At 45.1% G+C, this 19,335-nt stretch overlaps 1 protein-coding gene across 50 annotated transcripts in view; it reads right to left on the bottom strand.

Annotated features, from left to right (window-relative positions):
• The window catches only part of SORBS1 (sorbin and SH3 domain containing 1), a 210,608-nt gene that overhangs the window by 134,170 nt on the left and 57,103 nt on the right, over positions 1–19,335 (bottom strand). For all 50 annotated transcript variants that reach the window (XM_045581918.1, XM_045581922.1, XM_045581920.1 and 47 more), the window contains exon 2: positions 18,284–18,378. The gene's annotated coding sequence lies outside the window, so the exon portion shown is untranslated. The remainder of the gene's footprint in view (positions 1–18,283; positions 18,379–19,335) is intronic.

Here is a 19,335-nt window from a genome sequence, read left to right on the forward strand (position 1 = left end):
TGCCTGTCTAACCTCACAGGAATTCTATAAGAAGCTAAATGAAATAACTGACGATGGTTTTATAGTTTTTAAACTTTAGCAAACACTCTAACACTGTACATCAGGCATGAGGTACTGTGCAATTCTCACTTTAACAACCCTCTGGTGTAAGTACTATTGTTATCCCTGTTTCATGGATAAAAACATTAAGGCCCAGAGAGGCTCAAGAAGTTACATAACTAAGAAGTGGGATTGAACTTTGGCAGTCTGGCACCGCACGGCCGGCATGGCTCAGTGGTTGGGCATCAACCTATGAACCATGAGGTCACAGTTTGATTCCTGGTCAGAGCACACGCCCAGGTTGTGAGCTCAATCCCCAGTAGGGGGGCATGCAGGAGACAGCCGATCAATGATTCTCTCTCATCTGATGAGAGAAACATCTCAACGATGTTTCTCTCTATCCTTCTCCCTTCCTCTCTGAAATCAATAAAAATCTTTTTAAAAACTCTGACTCCAAAGTACGTGCAACTGTACAGTGTACCATGCAGCCTAGCATCAGCAGCATCATTATTATTGTGAATACCCTATTAAACCCAATGCCGCAGTGAGGCGGATGAGCTTCAGAGGCTGTCACGAGCCCAGATAAGATGATAAAGAAAGCAGATGGCACAGAGCCAGGGTTTGAAACCCAGTCCTTGTGACTCCAGACCTGTACTCTTAACCACATAGTGAATAAACTCCGATCCACAAATATTTACTCTGCACCGACTGTGCTCTAAAACACTCCTTTTTAAAAAGGTGAGGAGGAGGTGGTGCTCCCTCAGGAGCGGAAAGACTATCACTTCAAGGCTAAGTCAGCCCCACCCACGCTCCCCGGGCATCTGGAGCCCTGCACACAGCAGGTGCCCGGGATAACTGATGCCAACAAGGATGACGAGGGCTGAAATATTTTAAATGTCAGGATATAGTTTCAAAAGGGAATTAGACTGCTTGATTTGAAGGGTTTGAAAAAGCTCTATGGAGCAGACAGAATGCCAACATGGTTTTTAAAACAATGTGAACAGGTGTGGTCTATGCACAAAGGTAGCATATGTGAGGTACTTTGTTCATTCCTACTGAACTTTCAACGTCTCAGGATGACCATCTGATCCCAGTTCTCCCTGTTTCATGGCAGTCTCATGTCCCAGGAGTATTGGGTTTTATACTCTTGACCTTTCACCCCCACCCCCCAGTTCTAGCACAGTGCCTTGCAAATAGGTGCTCAGCACGTCTTAGTTGGTTAGACAAATGGAAGACGCACTATTTTATTATCCCCAAGTACTCGCTTCAATTCTACAAGGGTTGCCAAGCAGCAGTCCCCACACTGCTGAAATGGCTATGTGAGAATCATTTTAATTAACACTTTTATTGTTTATATGCAAATGTACATTCCTAAAATGGGCCCTTTAAAAATCTTTCCCTAAATCAACATCCCTCACTGAGATTTTTCTTAGTAAATCCTTGTCCATAGACAATAGAGATACATTTCAACCCAGTCCAAGTCCTGAGGACCCTAAATCTGTAATAATGAAGCGAGAAGTTTTTCTTTATAGGAATGACAAGATTCAAATGAAGAAAAGCAAGGCACTTCCAGGTGCCAGGACAGAGCTGCTCTCTGCTCACCTCAAACTCCTCTTGCAGAAAAGTGGGACCCCCGCGGCCTGGGCCCCAGCTTATGCAGTGCTCACAGCCGTCACAAGCAAGACTCAAACCTCCCCCTCTTCTCTGTTCCCCAGATGTCCAGCTCAGGCAGCCCAGTCTCTCCGCTGGCCCATCCCTGCCCTGTTTCTTTCTTTTGGCTCTCTGACCCTGGGCTGGGCGACCTTGGTTTTGTGCCTCAGCACAGGGAGAGGCCCAGATGCTGAGAATTCAATCCTGGCGGACCCAGCCCAGCCCTGCCCTGGGTGGGAGCTCTGATGGTCTTCCGGGAGTCGGGGTGGGAATACGTTATGGGCAGTTAGTTGGCAGGGCTGAATCATGTCCTGAGTCACTAACTTGATCCTGCACGGTTATGCCAGGCAGCCTGGAGAGACTGTCACAAAGTAAAATTAGAGAAATTGGTGGTGAAAGTGAAGTTCTCGGATGGGCAAACAAGAAGGGGTGTCCAAGCTTGTTGAAAGACTCGTGTGGTCCCCAAGGGGTGGTGAGGACTGGAGCCAGGAGAGCCCAGAAAAGCGCTGTGAGTGGCAGCAAAGCACCCCTAGCACGAGAGGCTCCGCTGGCATGTCCGGGCCACAGGAGGAGAAACCGTCAACACTGAAAGATGTCGGTGGAATTCATCAGTCAGAAGCAAGTCCAAAAGGCTAAAAAGCCTGGGGTGAGTGAAAATATCAGCAATTTGAATAAGCATTGGGGTGAGTGGGTTTTGGCTGTTGTTGTTTAAAGCTACGATCAGAGCAAGAAGGAAAGCAAAGAAGTAATAGACCTGCTTGGGGCAGACGGTGTAAGGTTACAGTTGCAGAGACAAGAGAAAGGGCTCCTTGCCTCACCGTGCTGTTCCTACCGCCTCCATCTAGCACGTTCTTCAAACTGGAAAAGGCAATTCTGGAAGAAATGACGAAGCAGAAGTCAGGTGTGGAGCCAGAAGCAGAGCCACAGCTCCTAAGTCAAGTCAGGTTTTCAGGCTCGAATGAATCCATACACTGACAGCCAAGATGCGAGTGTCAGAATCCTCCAGAAAGGAACGACGTGGAAGGACGAGGAGGGAAGTTCTAGATGTACACACCAAGAGGTCTGGCATCAATGTCCAGAAAATTCTAGCCTGGAGTATTACATATATATTCAATGCCTAAGAAAAGAAAATGTGGTGACCGCCAAGGACTGACAGGTGCACGATGAATAAGTACTAAATTAACCAAATCCTTTATTTTTATTTTTTGTTTTTATTGATTTTTGGAGAGAGAAGGGAAGGGAAAAAGAGAGAAACATCAATGTGAGAGTGAAACATCAATCGGCTGCTTCCTGCATGCATGCCCCCCACCAGGGATTGAGCCTATAATCAAGCATGTGCCCTGACTGGGAACTGAACCAGCAACCTTTCGGTTCACTGAATGATGCCCAACCAAATTAGCCACATTGGCCAGGGCAACGAATTCCTTTCTTAAACTTAGATTAGACCAATAGTTCAGATGATTGTAACTTCACTTGAGCCAGCCTTTAACAGAGTCCCATGATATTCTTGTGAATATGACTAAAGAAACATGAGCAATTAGATGGATTTATATATAGATGCCTGGACATCAGACCGCAGGCACGTGGCTTTAGCCCTGTCCTGGAATATTCTGGTCCATGACTTGTGTCTAGAGGTGACACAGATGAGGGATACATCTGCTTGTGAAATGACAAAAGCTGGATTTTAAAAGTTCTTCATAGGACATATGATGAATCAAACCTACAGGACTAAATGTAAGTTGGGTGTATGTGAAGTCTGCATTATTTCTGGGGGAAACTCCATAGTCCACCTGAATGAAGAGGCAGATGTGGTTACTGAAAAGAGTAGTTAAGTCTTGGTTGTTTTAGGGTCCTTGTGATGATCCTCAGAGAACTTCTGGAGGGGACCCCAACACAACTCTGGGGATGCCAGTAGAATCTCCTCTAATGCTCGCTCATGGCACCACGCAGAAAATCACACACCTGGAGGAGAGCTTGGGGCTGGGGCTGAAGAGAGGTCACCTCTTAGAATACATGTTTAGGTCACAAGCCAGCAGTGATAGCTGACATCTTAAAACACCTTCTGCTCCACACCTGCTATAGTCAAAGCTGTTTGTCTCAAGATTGTCACTCTCAAAACTAACCAGCAAAGTCCCACTGCCAGCAGGGAGGGGGCAGGGAGGGGTGTGTGTCAGGAGCATCCTCCATGTGGTGAATCCCTTCCCACCCTTCCCACTGTGAGTAACAAGCCAAGATCCCTGAATGGAAGCGCCTGGTTGGACCGCCTTCCTAGCTCATCAGTTAGACGAGCGTCTTTGGAGGTATTTTTTTCCAAGGAAGGGGACGTCCCTGAAGGAAATGAGTCGATGCCAACCAGAGACTATAGCAAATCAAAATACTTCCTGGCGCAGCCCAGACCCTTGGCTGATGTCCTTCCAGCTCAATACCTGGAACTCAAGACCAGGCCAGGGAGATTCAGAAACAGGCTCCATGTGGCTGAGAGCCCAAAATGTCCAAAGTGGCTTCAGAAACCCCTATGACCAAAGGCACTGGGCTTATTCCAAGCCACAGGATTTCTGGGCTAGAATTTCTAATTCTTTAAAAAAAATTTTTTAATATATTTTATTATTTTTTTTACAGAGATGAAGAGAGAGGGACAGAGAGTTAGAAACATCGATGAGAGAGAAACACCGATCAGCTGCCTCCTGCACGCCCCACACTGGGGATGTGCCTGCAACCGAGGTACATGCCCTTGACCAGAATTGAACCTGGGACCTTTCAGTCTGCAGGCTGATGCTCTATCGGCCACATGTGTCAAACACAAGTCCCGCGGGCCAAATCCGTCCCGCCAGGCCTTGCAATGTGGCCCGCACCGCGCTGTCATCACTGCACTCCGCTGCGTTTCCATCACAATGACAGTTTATGACTGTTCAGTAAACCATTCGGCCCGCGATTTAGGCTGGATTTTAGATTTTGGCCCCTTCTCTGATTGAGTTCGACACCCCTACGACTGAGCCAAACCTGTTTTGGCTAGAGTTTCTAATTCCTAATATTTTTATTAAAAAGGGAGGGGAATATGGAAGTGCTAACAGGCGGCAATATTGCAGAGCTCACTAACGTAATGAAGAACTAAAAGACCACAGTCTCCACAGTACTTTTTCCAAAACGGGCATTTTTGCCATGGACTGTCTGGTGAGATAACAGAGGAGCCCAAAGGTTTAAGCCAGTGCTCAATGAGTGAACCTCCTGGAATGGAGGGTGAGATACTTTGGACCAAGGGTGACGGGGAGAGAGCACCGATGATCTGCAGTGAGCTGGAACCGACCTCACAGAACTGCGTCATCCATGAACAGGCAGTCAGGGATCCAGCCACACCCCGCCCTGTCACGCTGAGACTTTAACCCCCAACAGAGCACTATGAACATCAAATATTGTCCAAAAGCTCGGGCAAAGTTTGGAGATAGAAAATATGCAAACAAGCATTTCCAGACATTCTCCCTTGTGTCCCATTCTCCATGGACGGGTCTGGAAACCTACAGATTGACCTTTTTTCTTTTTTTTTTTACTGATACAAAATGGTTCAGACAAGTGTCCGCCTTCTCTCCTGTGGGCTTCTCTTTTGCAGTGCTCTGGCTCCAACAAGGAAACTACCAGCCTGAACACATGCTCCCCCAGGGCCATTTGGAGACCAGCCAGAAGGGGGACAGACTAAGGCAAAAATTGCTAAATGTTTAAACCACAGACCGGAATCGGAGGTTCCTCTGTTTACTTAGAAACAGTTGCTGATGCTTACCCCAACCAAAGATAAACTAGGACAAACCCGGAAAGGGAAGGGGAAGCAGTGAGGTAAGGGCTGTTGTAAACCTGGCACCGGGAGAGGAAAAGCTCCTCGGTTGTCAGGACACAGTTTTCCTCCCGCCAGAAAAATGAGAGAACTGACGGCTCTGAATAGCGGCAGAGGCTATAAGCAGGAGCTGAGCGGATGCAGGGCCTGCCATCTCCACACACTTAGATGTCATCCGCAGGCACATTGGGAGGCTGGTGTGGTCGAGCGGAAAGAACATGGCATTTGGAATCAGAAGAGGTGAGCTTGAATCCTGGCTCTGCCTCAGCAAGCTGTGTGACAGCAGATCGGTCACTCAACCTCTCTGAGGTTCAGATCTGTGCGAACTATAAAATAAGTTGGGTGAGCTGCTGTTGTCATTTTCTTCCAGCTCTAGCATTCTGTTGTACTACCAATACTGCAGCAAGGCAGCTACGTCTCCGTTCAGCAAGCATTTGCTGAACACTTTCTGCATGTCAGGTGCTCTGCAAGGTGCTAACTGGAACAGTCTTGCACCCAAGGAACCTTCTAGAGTACAGAGGGGAAGACATGTGGTCAGGGTGAGGTCAGCTGACCCAGCAGAGAATGGAGGAGAGGGCAATCAATCAAGAACAGCATCCCAGGAATGATGCCCAGGCTGGCATTACCTGAAGTAGGAGGTAATCAAGCCAAAGGAAAAGGCAAAAGAGTAATATGTACGAAAGACACAGGAATGGCCCAATGGGGCATGCATGGTGGGAACAGTTCTGAGATAAAGGGTCTTATAAGCCATGCTACGAAGAGCTACTATTGCCCAGCACTCACTGGCCCCCACTTTCTCTGCTGTTCACCTCAACATCTCCCTGTACAGCCACATTCTTAGGGTTGGTATATGCCAACACCAGGTCAACCACCAAGCAACCACCCAACCCCTGCCTCCAGCCTCTCCTTTTGTCCCTGACCAGGCGGCAGGCCACACCTGCTGTGCATTATGGCTTCTTCCCAGGCACTCAGCTGGCCTTGCTTGCGGTGCTTGCTCAGCCCCTACTGCCCAAACCCTGGCAGCTGTTCCAAATAGTTTCCACCTTCCTCAGAGCTGCAATCACATCCCACCCGCCCCACTCATGCTCAGTAGATGATTCCCACCTCTGCTCCTGGGCTCGGCTGTCCAAGCACAGCTCCCATAGCAACTCTTCTGCCCACTTGTCCCGAGATCCTTCCTAAATAGCCCACGCAGGCCAGGCTGTGGGTACCTCTGCTCACAGTACAAAATAAAGTGAAAATCAGAAACCAAAGTTATCAACCAATGCAGGCTGCTGCCCATGCACCTGACCAGGCTGTGAAACAAGCACTTCAGTGGGCTAAGGCTTATGGATGTGCTCCGCATGCAAATATTATTAGCAATTCAATAACTGCTGGCTGAATAAATGAGTAAATAAATCTGATGCTGAAGAGGCAATCTAAAGAGATGCAAACACGCAGTGTCTTCAGGTAGGTACGTGAACCAAGAATGCAGCCTACAATTGATCCTTTCTGTAACACAATGGCAAGGTCTTCACGAGCCTACAGGTTCTGGCCCCTGCTCTGCCCCCTCCCTCCCACATGCAGCCCATTTAATGCCAACCCAAGCAGCCCTGAATCATTTTAGTGCCATTTATTTCTTAAATAAAATTCCTAAAGCAAACACAGTGTGTTTAATATAAAATACATACTCAGTAGTTTAATATATATTGCATACATAGTATACTGTGTATTTATTTTTCCATGCTTTAAGTGCCGTTATAGGCTCTCAGCCAATGAAAAGAAGCACATCGCACACTCAGCCAGCTGCTGACACAGCCCCCACGTGAAACACCCTTAGCAGCCCCCATGGCACCATCCTGTGTTGGACATAGTCTACAGCATGTCTGTTTACTTTACTAACGACTTTGCCATTTACTTTTTGTTCTGGTAAACAATTTTGTCTCATAATAGTCAAGATAGTATGCAACTGGTGTTAGATCTACCAAAAAGAAAAAAAGGAAAAGTAGGGGGGATCACTGCATGTAAATTATATAAATGTCTGATCGCTGTGCTTACTGTACACCTGAGACTAATATAATATTCCATGTCAACTATAATGAGAAAATTAAGAAGATAACTTAATAAGTCAAAACAGTAATTTTTAAAAAAATAAAGTAAAATAAAATTATAAAATTCAAGTGTTAGGGTAGTCAACCAGTGAACATGGGTCAGCTTGTGAACATGGAAACACAGGCTTCAGAAATAGTCTATAGTATGAATGCCAAGAACATACAGATCCGTCTGCCTCGTCCACCTCTATGCCATCCACTAAGCAGAGCACTGGGTTCTCTCCCAGTGCTGTGAGCACAAAACTCATGATATGCAGTTCTTCTTCCTTGTTCACCACAGGTAACCATGAGGAGTAAAGCACGGCATCCGGACCTGTCTCCACCGAGACTCTGCCCCTCTAATCCGACAGAAACTGTTCTGGCTAGCACTCCATTTCCCAGAGTGCATGCCCAGCATGGGGTGCAGCATGGTACAGAATAGAGAATTCCAGACTGTTAGTGTGCGGGAAACCCAAACATAATCTCCTTTTATATAACCAACAAACCACCCGAGGTTGCCCTAGGGTAGGTGGCAAGTCAGCACTGGGCAGGTGGCCAGGGTGAAAATTCCAGCCTTCTCATCGCCTGCCCAGCATACCAAGCGTCTGTCATGAGCTCTCACCCTAAAACCAAGAAGCTAAAAATGAAGACAGATCAAGGTGCTGTCTCCATCCTGGCTAGCGTTTAGTTTCCAGAAGTTTACAATAATGATTTTAGGAGGGAAAGGGCATTATCAGAAGAAACAGAAACTGCTGATCACAATAGCTCATAAAAAGGGCTTCAGTTCACATGCTATTACAGGGTTGGGTTGGCCTGTTGATTTTTATTGTTTATGTAAGTTCCTTTCCTGTGATCTACTGGATGCTTTGGAAGGCACCAGGTTCCAAAAAACTAACGACTTTCTCTCCCTAAAATGGTGACTTCTGTTGTCTCATTTTATGTTTTTGTCTGCTTGCTGTAAAAAGGGAAATAAACTAAGAAATGGCCAGCTACTACAAGTTCAGTAGTTCAGTTCTATTTGAAAGGGAAAAACGCTGGAAATATTTAAAAGGAAATGTAATTAGTAGATTTGTACAAATGTCCCCAACATGGTAATTTTATGAGTAAACCACATTATACAGAGTCCATGATATGTTTCAAACCTAATATAATGATTTGATATTTTTAAAGTATACAAAAATTATATTATTGCTTTCTTTCCTTCCCCTCTTGCTTAAAAATGAAAAAATCTTTTTTAAGGAGGAAAACATTGGTTTCACAACTCCATTACTCCAACTATTTTTCTCCCTATCATTTTAAACTTAGTTTCTATTATTTTAAAAGAAGGGTACCAAAATGATGTTTAGCTGAACCTCAAGATCCCTTGTTTTCTCAAGATAAAATTTTAAACTGAAACTCTAAATTAGGGGTTATAAAACAAAACATCTGAGAAGGTCGAAGAGGTAAGGGTGGTGCGGGGACTGCAGCAAACGGGGGCTTGTATGCCCCCACATGCAGAGACAACTGCTGGTTCCACTCTACCCCACACTGTTCCATGCAAGAATATGGCCCATACTGCTAGACTGTCTAATTGTCAAGTGAAGCTAGAAATCAAACTATGTAAAATCTCCTTACCTTTACAATGCTGGCCACTTCAAAAGCTTTTAAAACACTGGTGTTTTGTGGACATCTAGTTTGCAAACTGCCACAAAGCACAGACTGCTATACATGTGATTAACTCAGAGAACTCATACATGTCTAGAAACACAAATTCTGTTGGAAAATGAAGACTGGTCTCTATATCCTTTTTTAAAAAAACAAACAAAACTATATTCTCCTATAATATCCTTTCTCTTGGCCAGGAGAAGAGTGAAAGGGGAATGAATGAACTTGAGAAAAAAAATGAAATCAGCTGTTAGAAAGTAAAAAGGGTACAGGCATCAAGTTTCCTTTTTTTAAAAAAAAAAAATTATTGATTTTTTACAGAGAGGAAGGGAGAGGGATAGAGAGTTAGAAACATCGATAAGAGAGAAACATTGATCAGCTGCCTCCTGCACACCCCCTACTGGGGATGTTCCCACAGCCAAGGTACATGCCCTTGACTGGAATCGAACCTAGGACCCTTCAGTCTGCAGTCCGATATGCTCTATCCATTGAGCCAAACAGGTCAGGGCTCAAGTTTCCTTTTTAAAAAATAAAAACAATAGCAATTCATACAAGAGTGTTTCCAAGTTTTGAGTCCATGTTGGGATAATTCTGGAAGTTGCAAATTTCATTGACATTAGGCTGCCTTGAACATAACTATCTTCCCTAAAATTTTTCCATCAAATAAAAATGCCATTTTAGCCTACTGGTGTGGCTCAGTGGTTGAATGTCAACCAATGAACTAGGAAGTCATAGTTCGATTCCCAGTCAGGGCACATGCCCAGGTTGTGGGCTTGATCCCCAGAGGAGAGCATGCAGGAAGCAGCGATCAATGATTCTCTCTCATCATTGATGTTTTTATCTCTCTCTCCCTCTCCCTTACTCGCTGAAATCAATAAAAAATATATACACATATTTTAAAAGAAATGCCATTCTAGAGCAGTTATCTGCCCCTCATAGCTATCCAAATGCAATCACTGTTACTATGGTACACTAATGGTTTGTGTGACTAAGTAAGAAGGCTTGATAATTAGCTGGGGAGTGTCACCTCTTGAAAGTGAAACATTATATATGCAAATTGTGTATGTGTCTTAGAGGAATTCTTGACCCCTATTCCCCAAAAGCTTAAGAACCAATGAACCAATACCTGTCTATCTATAAAAAACCCTAATATTCAAATAGACCAAACAGCGATACAACTGAACAACTGGTAGCTATGATGTGCACTGACCACCAGAGGGCACGTGCGGAACATGGCAGGCATCTGCCGCAGCGGGATGGTGGAGCAAGTGAGTAGGGGTGCCAGGTCAAGGCAGGGCGCTGGTTGCTGTCATGGGGTGAGCCTCTGGTGGTTGTTCCCATGTGCCACGGTCCCACCCAGCACTCACACTTGCTGCCTGCGCCAGAACTGCTCGCACCCGTTGCTAGCACCGGAGCTGCTGCTTGCACCTGCTGCTGGCGCTGTCAGCGGGTGCAAGCTGTGGCTGCTGGCTCCAATAGCCCTGAGGGCTTCTCTACCTCCCTCTGCTCCTAAAGGGCGATCAAGGCAGCAGTTGCTGCAAGCACCCACTGATGGCACTGGCCCCACTCACACCTGCTGCTGGCGTTGGCCCCAATCACTCCACACTGTCAGTGGGTGCTCGCAGAGCCGGTGCTGACAGCACGTGGGGGCAGCAGTGGGAGAGGGGCTGCCAGCAGACAGGGGACCAGGGGCCGTGGTTGGAGGGGTCAGGCGGGGGCACCAGGGATGGACTGAGACCCACCCCAGTGCTCTCCACAGCCTCTTGGCCCACAGTTCCTTTCAAGGTGCAGAAATTTGTGCATTGGGCTCCTAGTCATATATAGTAAAAGTCTAATATGTAAATTGACCAAACAGTAGAACGACCAGTCGCTATGATGCACACTGACCACCAGGGAGCAGATGCTCAACACAGGAGCTGGTCCCTGGTGGTCAGTTCACTCCCACAGGGCGAGCACTACTCAGCCAGAAGCCGGGCTCATCGCTGGCGAGTGCAGCAGCGGTGGTGGAAGCCTCTCCAGCCTCCACAGCAACACTAAGGACCCCTCAGGGGATGTCCGCCTGCTGGCTTAGGGGAGTGGGCCTAAACTGGCAGGTGAACATCCCGTGAGGGGTCCCGGGCTGCGAGAGGGAACAGGCCAGGCTGAGGGACACCCCTCCCAGTGCACGAATGTTGTGCAGTGGGCCTCTAGTCTGATTATAACAGTGCAAGTTCAACTGCAGAAGCTCAAGCACACATAGTGCAGTCAATTTTTAAAGCATACCTCTGCAGAAACCATTTTTTATGTAATCACTGCCATAATCAGCAAGCCAGAGTAGATCCTTTCTGAGTGAGGAAAACAGAGTGAGTCATCTCCATGTTGATAAGGAGAATGCAGGATGAGGGAACTGCTGTGAAGCAGGAATCAGACGGTGCCTTTTCTAATTAGTGGAGCAATCAACGATTTCGTCCCATGACATTCAGTAATCACTGGAGATAAGGTTGGTCTCCTTGTTTCAGTGCCACCCCACGTACAAGCTGATGTTTATCTCCCCAAACCATGGGGGGAAAGGAAAGACAAAAAATGGATTTCATTCTATTTGTGGTCACTAGATGGAAAAGGAGAAAATATCTTGGCTTTACACATGGCCAATAATTGTGATACAGTTTTCCTGTTTGTTGAAAAAGTACAAAATCAAATGTATGAATCTCTTGGAGAAGCACCGACACCTAAGAGACATCACTGCTACACAAAATGAGTCTCAAGTCTTTGTAGGACACAATAACAACCCAATATGGCAGCCCAGAGAAGTCCTTCCAACAATGACGCCTAGAGAAGCTGCCCAACAGCACACCCTCTGAACAGCGTGGGTCCTAGACACTGAATCCCAGATTCCCCTTTCAGAAAGATGACAATTTATGCAAATTCCATTTCGAGCATTTTCCTATGGTAGTGGACATTCTTAATTGAATTTTACTGAACTTTGGTGTCAGAAACTATCAAAAGCAATAGATTCCCAATGCCCTGTCTGTTCTCCAATGCACTAAGCCTTTGCTCAGGAGGGAGGCAGAGAGCTGTCCAGTCAAAATGGCCAGAATTTGTGACTCAGCTCATGGCAATTATAACTCATTTCAAATCCATTATTTATCTAAAACAGCTGAATAACATATTGGCTAGCCTGGCCAGCACGGCTCAGTGGTTGACCATCGACCTATGAACCAGGTCAATTATTGGTCAAGGCACAGGCCTTGGTTGTGGGCTCCCAGTAGGAGGTGTGCAGGAGGCAGCTAATCAATGATTCTCATCACTAATGTTTCTCTCTCTCCCAAATCAATAAAAAACATATTTTAAAAATACTGGCTAGAAACAGCCTTAAATCCTTTTTGAAAGGAGGGAAGAAAGGAGGGAAGGAAGAAGGAAAGAAACTGGCCTGACATGCAAAAATCTGAAATTCAACTTTTAAGACGCTCATCTCAAGTTGCTTATGAACATGAAGCCTCAAACAAGCAAAGGCAGTGGACAGTGAACAGGCAATCACCTCAATCAAAACACACGCCAAGCAAGAGCACTCAGAAAACCAAGCAGTGAAGGAACTCTAAATATTTCTAGATCGTGGATTAAGTTTAAAAGGGATACTGTTATGCTTTTTAAAGGTAATACATAAACCTGACACCATAAAATTAGAGTATAAATGGGTACATAGTGAAAAGTAAGTCTCCTTCTTCCACCACTGCCCTCCCCACAAGGCTAATCATCTTCAGCCCCGTATCACGCATGTCAAACTCACAGCTCACAGGCTGCAGCCAAGGCCTGCGAGTTTGACATGCTTGGTCTACATGCACACAAGCACTGAAGCATCGTTCTGCTTTCTGCTTTTTAAAAATATTTTTTATTATTGACTGATTTGAGAGAGAGAAAGAAACATCGATTTGTTGTCCCGCTTATTTCTACATTTATTGGTTGCTTCTTATATGTGCCCTGCCCAGGGATCCAACACACAACCTTGGTGCACTGAATGACGCTCTAACCAACTGAGCCACCTGGCTGGGGCAGTATTGTTCTGCTTTTAACTTGAGGACACCACCATTTTTTAAATGGCCCCCCACTCTGAGTCTCTAGGGGCCCAAGAAAGTGCCATCCTTTTATTCCTAAAATCACTTTCTGAAGAAGTAAACAGGGAGGAGAAATCTCCCCAACATGATTGTCTGTAAATTTCATTTCTTTTCAAATCTTATTTAGGTTCCATTCTGTGGGATCAGAAGACAAATGAAAACCAGGGTGGATGACAATCTTCATGAATATCACTTCACTGAAACCTTCATTTTGCCGTAAACGGCTGGTTACAGATATAGAACACTATATAATCAATGCTTGCTTTCCAGAGATGAGATGCTAACGAAGTCCCACTGAGAATATTTCACTGAAATAGGAGGGTCTTGAGGTGCATGAAAAAGCAAGTTAGGGCTGTCCATTTGCCAAGTGATCTGCATCAGCACAGTGCAGAATGCTGCAGTATCCATCTGCCCTCAGTATTGTACTAGGTCCTATTCTTGTCATACCTGACAAAGGCTTGAGAAGACCAGGCCTGGGCAAAAAGAGAAAATGTTTCCAAACCTTTTAAACAAAAAGCCTGGAGGGAGAGCTAAACTGGGGGAGCTTAGCAGGGCGGGCAGGAGAGAGACAGGGCCCAAGTTCAAAGCAAGAGAGAGGAGGCTGGCAGGCCTTGAGCTGGTAACTCTGGGAAGGGGACCACACTGTCCATGGGGGCTGTGGACAGTAAGACTAAAGAAACTCACCTCAAAATGGAAAAACTAAGGAGCCCAATGAGACTATGCAGGAAACTCAGCAAGGCAGTTTGTCTGGAAAATGGACAGAAAAAGTATATAACAGCTGTGTTTTATACCAGAAGCCCACAAATAGTTGAGAATGTGTGGGATTCAAAACTGATTTTCTCCTCAGTCAATGGCAGAAGAGGGGTCTACTGGAAACATATAGATCAAGTACAAGCATCAGAGTATATATTCGCTGCTCTTCATCTTGCAGCACATATTCTTTATTATTTCAAAGATATCCCAATTACTTCCTAATCTGAGGTACTGCAAAATCATGGTGCCTGTTTGCTGTCTTCATGAAATATTGTCACATCTAACTTACTGCAAAGTGACTGATTTTTCAGGCATGTTTTTCACTTAGTGAAACTTCATTTAATGAACTTTTGGATGATATGATTATAGGATGAAAAATATCTGAAACATTAACAGTGAATTCAACTTAATAGTCATCAAAATAGCTCGTAAAACTCCAGTGCACATAGAGAACAGTGTCGTTTACAAGCTATTGGCAAAAATGCTGGATCTTTCTGCTTGCCAGCCAGAGGCACAGCCTTGTGCCAACTGTATAAATGCAGTTTCTAATTCACTTAGCTGACCAGATTTAAAATTTGTGTAATTCTAAAACAAATATTCTTTCATTTTATATATTTTTTGAGGTATAACTTTCATTCAACATTGTATTAGTTTTAGGTGTTCACCATAATGATTTGATGTTAATATATACTGTGAAGTGATGTTCACAATAGGTCTAGATAGCATCCATCAGAATTTTCTTTCTTTTTTTTTTTCCAGAATTTTTTTATGAGAACTTTTAAGACTATTCTCTTAGAAACTTTCAAATATGCAATATAATATTATTAAATATAGTAGCTATGCTGTATACTACTTCCTTGGGACTTACTTATTTTTAAAAAGAAATCTATTTTATTGATTTTTTTTTTACAGAGAGGACGAGAGAGGGATAGAGAGTTTAAAACATTGATGACAGAGAAACATCGACCAGCTGCCTCCCGCACACCCCCTACTAGGAATGTGCCCCCAACCCAGGTACATGCCCTTGACCAGAATCGAACCTGGGACCTTTCAGTCCACAGGCTGACGCTCAATTCACTAAGCCAAACCGGTTTTGGCAGGACTTACTTATTTATAATTAGAGGCCCAGTGCATGAATTCATGCAAGGGTAGGGTCCAGCTGCCCCCTCCCCCCCAATCGGGCAGATTGGGACCAGCCAGCCAGGGGTAGGGGCCTCAGGCAATTGGCCAGACAGACCCATCCCCGACTGGGGGTAGGGGTTGCTAGGAGGTCGGGGCTGTAGGCGATTAGCCAGCCCCGCCCCCTAGTCAAACTCCTGGCTGAATTCCTGGTGGGGGGGTGTAATTTGCATATTAGCCTTTTGTTATATAAGATTGGAAGATTATGCATTTTGACTCACCCATTTTGCCCATTCCCTACCTCACTACCTCCCACCTCTGGCAACCACCAACCTTCTCTGTATGTCTGAGCTAAAATTAATTTTCTTGCTTTAGGGGAGTCATAGTATTTCCAATATTTTTATATTAGAAGAGGCTTTGCCCTAACCAGTTTGGCTCAGTGGATAGAGCGTCAGCCTGTGGACTGAAAGGTCCCAGGTTCAATGCCAGTCAAGAGCATGTACCCTGGTTGAGAGCACATCCCAGTTAAGGGTTGTGCAAGAGACAGCTGATTGATGTTTCTCTCTCATCGATGTTTTAAACTCTCTATCCCTCTCCCTTCCTCTCTGTAAAAAAAAATAAACAGAATATATATATATATATATATATATATATATATATATATATTTTTTTTTTTTTTTAAAGAAGAGGGTTTGTTAATACTCTTATATCATGTTATCTTTTTAAATGATTTATATTTGCATTACATGAAATCATATATTCATTAGCATGTGTCTTCATTAACTTCTTAGAAGAGATTTTATGTGGAAAGTGCATGCTTTGTCTTCCCTCTTTTCTGTCCACACCATACCTATCCCTCTGTTCTCTCCCTGGTTGATCTCCTCCAGTCTCTTCATTTTAAATATCATCTGCATTTGGGTAATTCTCAGAGGCACTATTTCCAGCCCCAGGCAACTCCAGATCTTTACAACGGTATCAGGTGAACATCTTAAATGTAATATAATCCCAAACAAAATTCTTAGGATCCCCTTAAACCTCCCTTTTCGTTCCCCATTTCAATAAAGAGCAACGCCATCTTCCCTGAAACACCAACTCATCCTTGACTCTCCTTGCTCACACCCACACCCAATCCAACAGGCTCTCCCTTCACTACATCCTGACCTTCACCACTTCACATCTTTCTAGAACCACCACATCAATCTAAGCCATGCCTGGACCACTAGAAGGGGCTCCTGGAGGCTACACTGATTCTACTCTTGCTCCAAAGTCTGTTCTTCACTCAGGAACCAGTAAAACCATTCTGAAGCACAAAAAGGATCACATCACTAGATTACTCAAACATCTCCAGCAGTAACCAATCATATTTAGAAGAAAATCCAAACTCCTTATCATAGCCTACAAGATCTGGCTCCCACCTAACATTGATCTCATTTCATACCACCCTCCCTCCTATAAATATCCCGCAGCTCATGGCCAGCCAAACTGGCTGCCTTCTGGGTCCTCTATTACTCCGAGATCCGCCATCATCAAAAGCCTCTCTTTTAGCTTACTGTTCCCCTCTGCCTAAACACTCCTCCCCAGATCCCGCCACTCCTTTCAGATTTCTGCACAAAATCTCTCCCCCCTCTTCCTCCCAGCCCCCACCTCACAGAGCTTTTCAAACCAGTCTTTCAAAAAGAGCCCCGTCTAGCCCCTCACCGTTTTCTTTTTTACATCACTTATTACTACCTGAAATGATATTATCTATTGAGCTATTTATTTCATTCATAAAATTATATTTAGTGAGCACCAATCAAGAGCAAGGTGCTCTTCTCAGAGCTGAGGATACAGCGGTGAATGAGATGCACAGACTCCTGCCCCAGTGGAGCCCACATTCTTGTCTGTCACCCCCTCTTAGATCTAAGCCCCAGGGAAACATGCACACAGTCTGTCTCCAGTGCCCAGAGCGGTGCCTTGCCACAGAGAGGGCATTAGTACATGTTTGCTGAATGGGTAAAGTGTCCCAGCCACCTGACGTCATCTGCTCCCCTGGGGACTCCCATCCCAGAGCCTTCATGCCTACCAGATGGGACTCCAGTTATTGGGCCCAGAATGTTCACCATGTCCCTTTAAGACACAGTAATCTGGACAATCAGCTCTTCAAGTCTGAGATGGGTCCCTAACCCCAGGTCTGCCAGTCCCAACTGCCTGCCCTTCCTTCCAGCTCCAGCACCCACCACCCTGCAAGCTTCCCAGGTGGCCTTACCACGGGGGTTTGTCTCCCAGGGACACAAGAGCACCTGGTCCACATGGAGCGAGCTGACCAGGGAGTCAGCATCAGACAAGCCAGCTTTCTCAAAAGAGAGCGTCTGGAATCTCATAGCACAGGTCAGACAGCCTCCTGGCTCCTCCACAGCCCACACAGACCTTCAACATCAACTAGCTGGCAGGCCTCAAGGCAGTCTCACCTCAGCTTTGGAACAAAGTCTTGCTAAGCACATATCTTTGCGTCTTTCAATTGCACAGAGGCAAAACGTTTACTGTTGTGATGAGTAAATCAGTTTCTTTCCAAAAGAGGACATCTGTTAACTGTGAAATTATCTGATTGCAAATAAAAATAAAGGTAACTATGAAATGTAATTAATTTATCTTTAAACACACACACACACACACACACACACACACACACACACACAGCAGCTGTGGTGGTATAAAGGTGAAAAGAAAAGAAAATGCAAATATCTGAAGGTCTGGAGGTATTTAAAATTCAGGTTTTCATCATATAGTCCCGTTTTATTTTTTAGCTTAGAATTGCCCTGCCAAATAAGATTACCTTATATTTGAGGAGCATTTTATTCTCTGGAAGTGTTCTCTCTTAGGCAATCTCTTTTAGCAGGGCAGGATTCATTTCAGTCTGGAGCCCAGAGAGGTCCAACAAGTCACCTAACATCCCACAGTAACAGTGGCAGAACCCAGAGGGTACCAGAACTCAGATATGCTGAGGTCCGGCCCCTCCTTTCCTTCCATAATAGGAAGGACAGCGTGGTCTCCTGAAAATCACATCCTATCGTCCACTGAAAACATTCCCCTTCACTGCAGAAGAAAATCACACCTACATTCACCAGCGGTGTAGGGCCATGGACAGATGCATTGGTCCTGGAGCTCCGGGTAGAGAGAGGGCTTCACAGACTCTTCCGACAAACGCCACGTCCTGAAATGACAAACATATACAACATCTGGTATGAATCCGGCACCTGTGGCCTCTCTCCAAGGACGCCACCCAAACACCAATTGCAAGGCGCCCTGTTACACTCAAAGCTCCCTGCTCCTCTTCCAGCCCACTCCCTTCCCGCTCTGACTTCCCCAGGAGAACAAGACTCTTCAGCTCACCAGCTGAAATGGTCCCCTTTAGAGTCACTGGATCTTGGGCAGAAAGAGGCACTAGAGATCATGTACTATGGGAACACGGAGTGAAAGCCGAATGGGTCACATCTAGCCTGCAGAGGCATTACATTGAATTACAGAGTATGTTTAGAAAATGCAAGCCAAGCTAAAAAGTCAGAGACGTCATAAAAGCCAGACTTCTGGAACCGAGACCTCTGGCTTCTCTTTAAAAAAGAAAAATCAGAGGGTCTCAAAATGGGCCCATATTCATGTCTGAACATGATCAGCTGATGCTAAGTAGCAGTTGCCTTTCCTAGGCAAGCTTGGTTATCCCAATGCCACAGTCCCCATCACTCCCTACTGTCTCAACAAACAGAAGAGTTGGGATTGTAATTTACAGAGAAGAGCTGTAATTGTAATGTCACTGCCCTTGCATTACTGTTTTTCTTGTGGTACAGAAATAATTCCCTCTACCTATGATTTTTAACAAAAGTGGGAAAACAGAAGAAAAGGGGGCTGTGAGTTCCAAGCGGAAAATAAATGGTAGAGCACATACAGCAACTTAAGTTAGTAAGCTCACTCCTGTAGCCCTGCGCAAGTACAACCACTCCCATTTTATAATGTAAAGCAGGAAACTGACTTGCCCACTTCCACGGTTAAGGGTAGAGCTAATTCTAGAATCTAGGTCTCTTGACTGACAATCCACAAACTTTTACTATGCCCCATTGCATAGCAGTATTATATTATGAAGCTAAAAAATTAAATATTATATACCTCTCTGACT

The sequence above is a fragment of the Pipistrellus kuhlii genome, unplaced genomic scaffold, assembly GCF_014108245.1.
Source record: "Pipistrellus kuhlii isolate mPipKuh1 unplaced genomic scaffold, mPipKuh1.p scaffold_m20_p_15, whole genome shotgun sequence".
Taxonomy (NCBI): Eukaryota; Metazoa; Chordata; class Mammalia; order Chiroptera; family Vespertilionidae; genus Pipistrellus; species Pipistrellus kuhlii.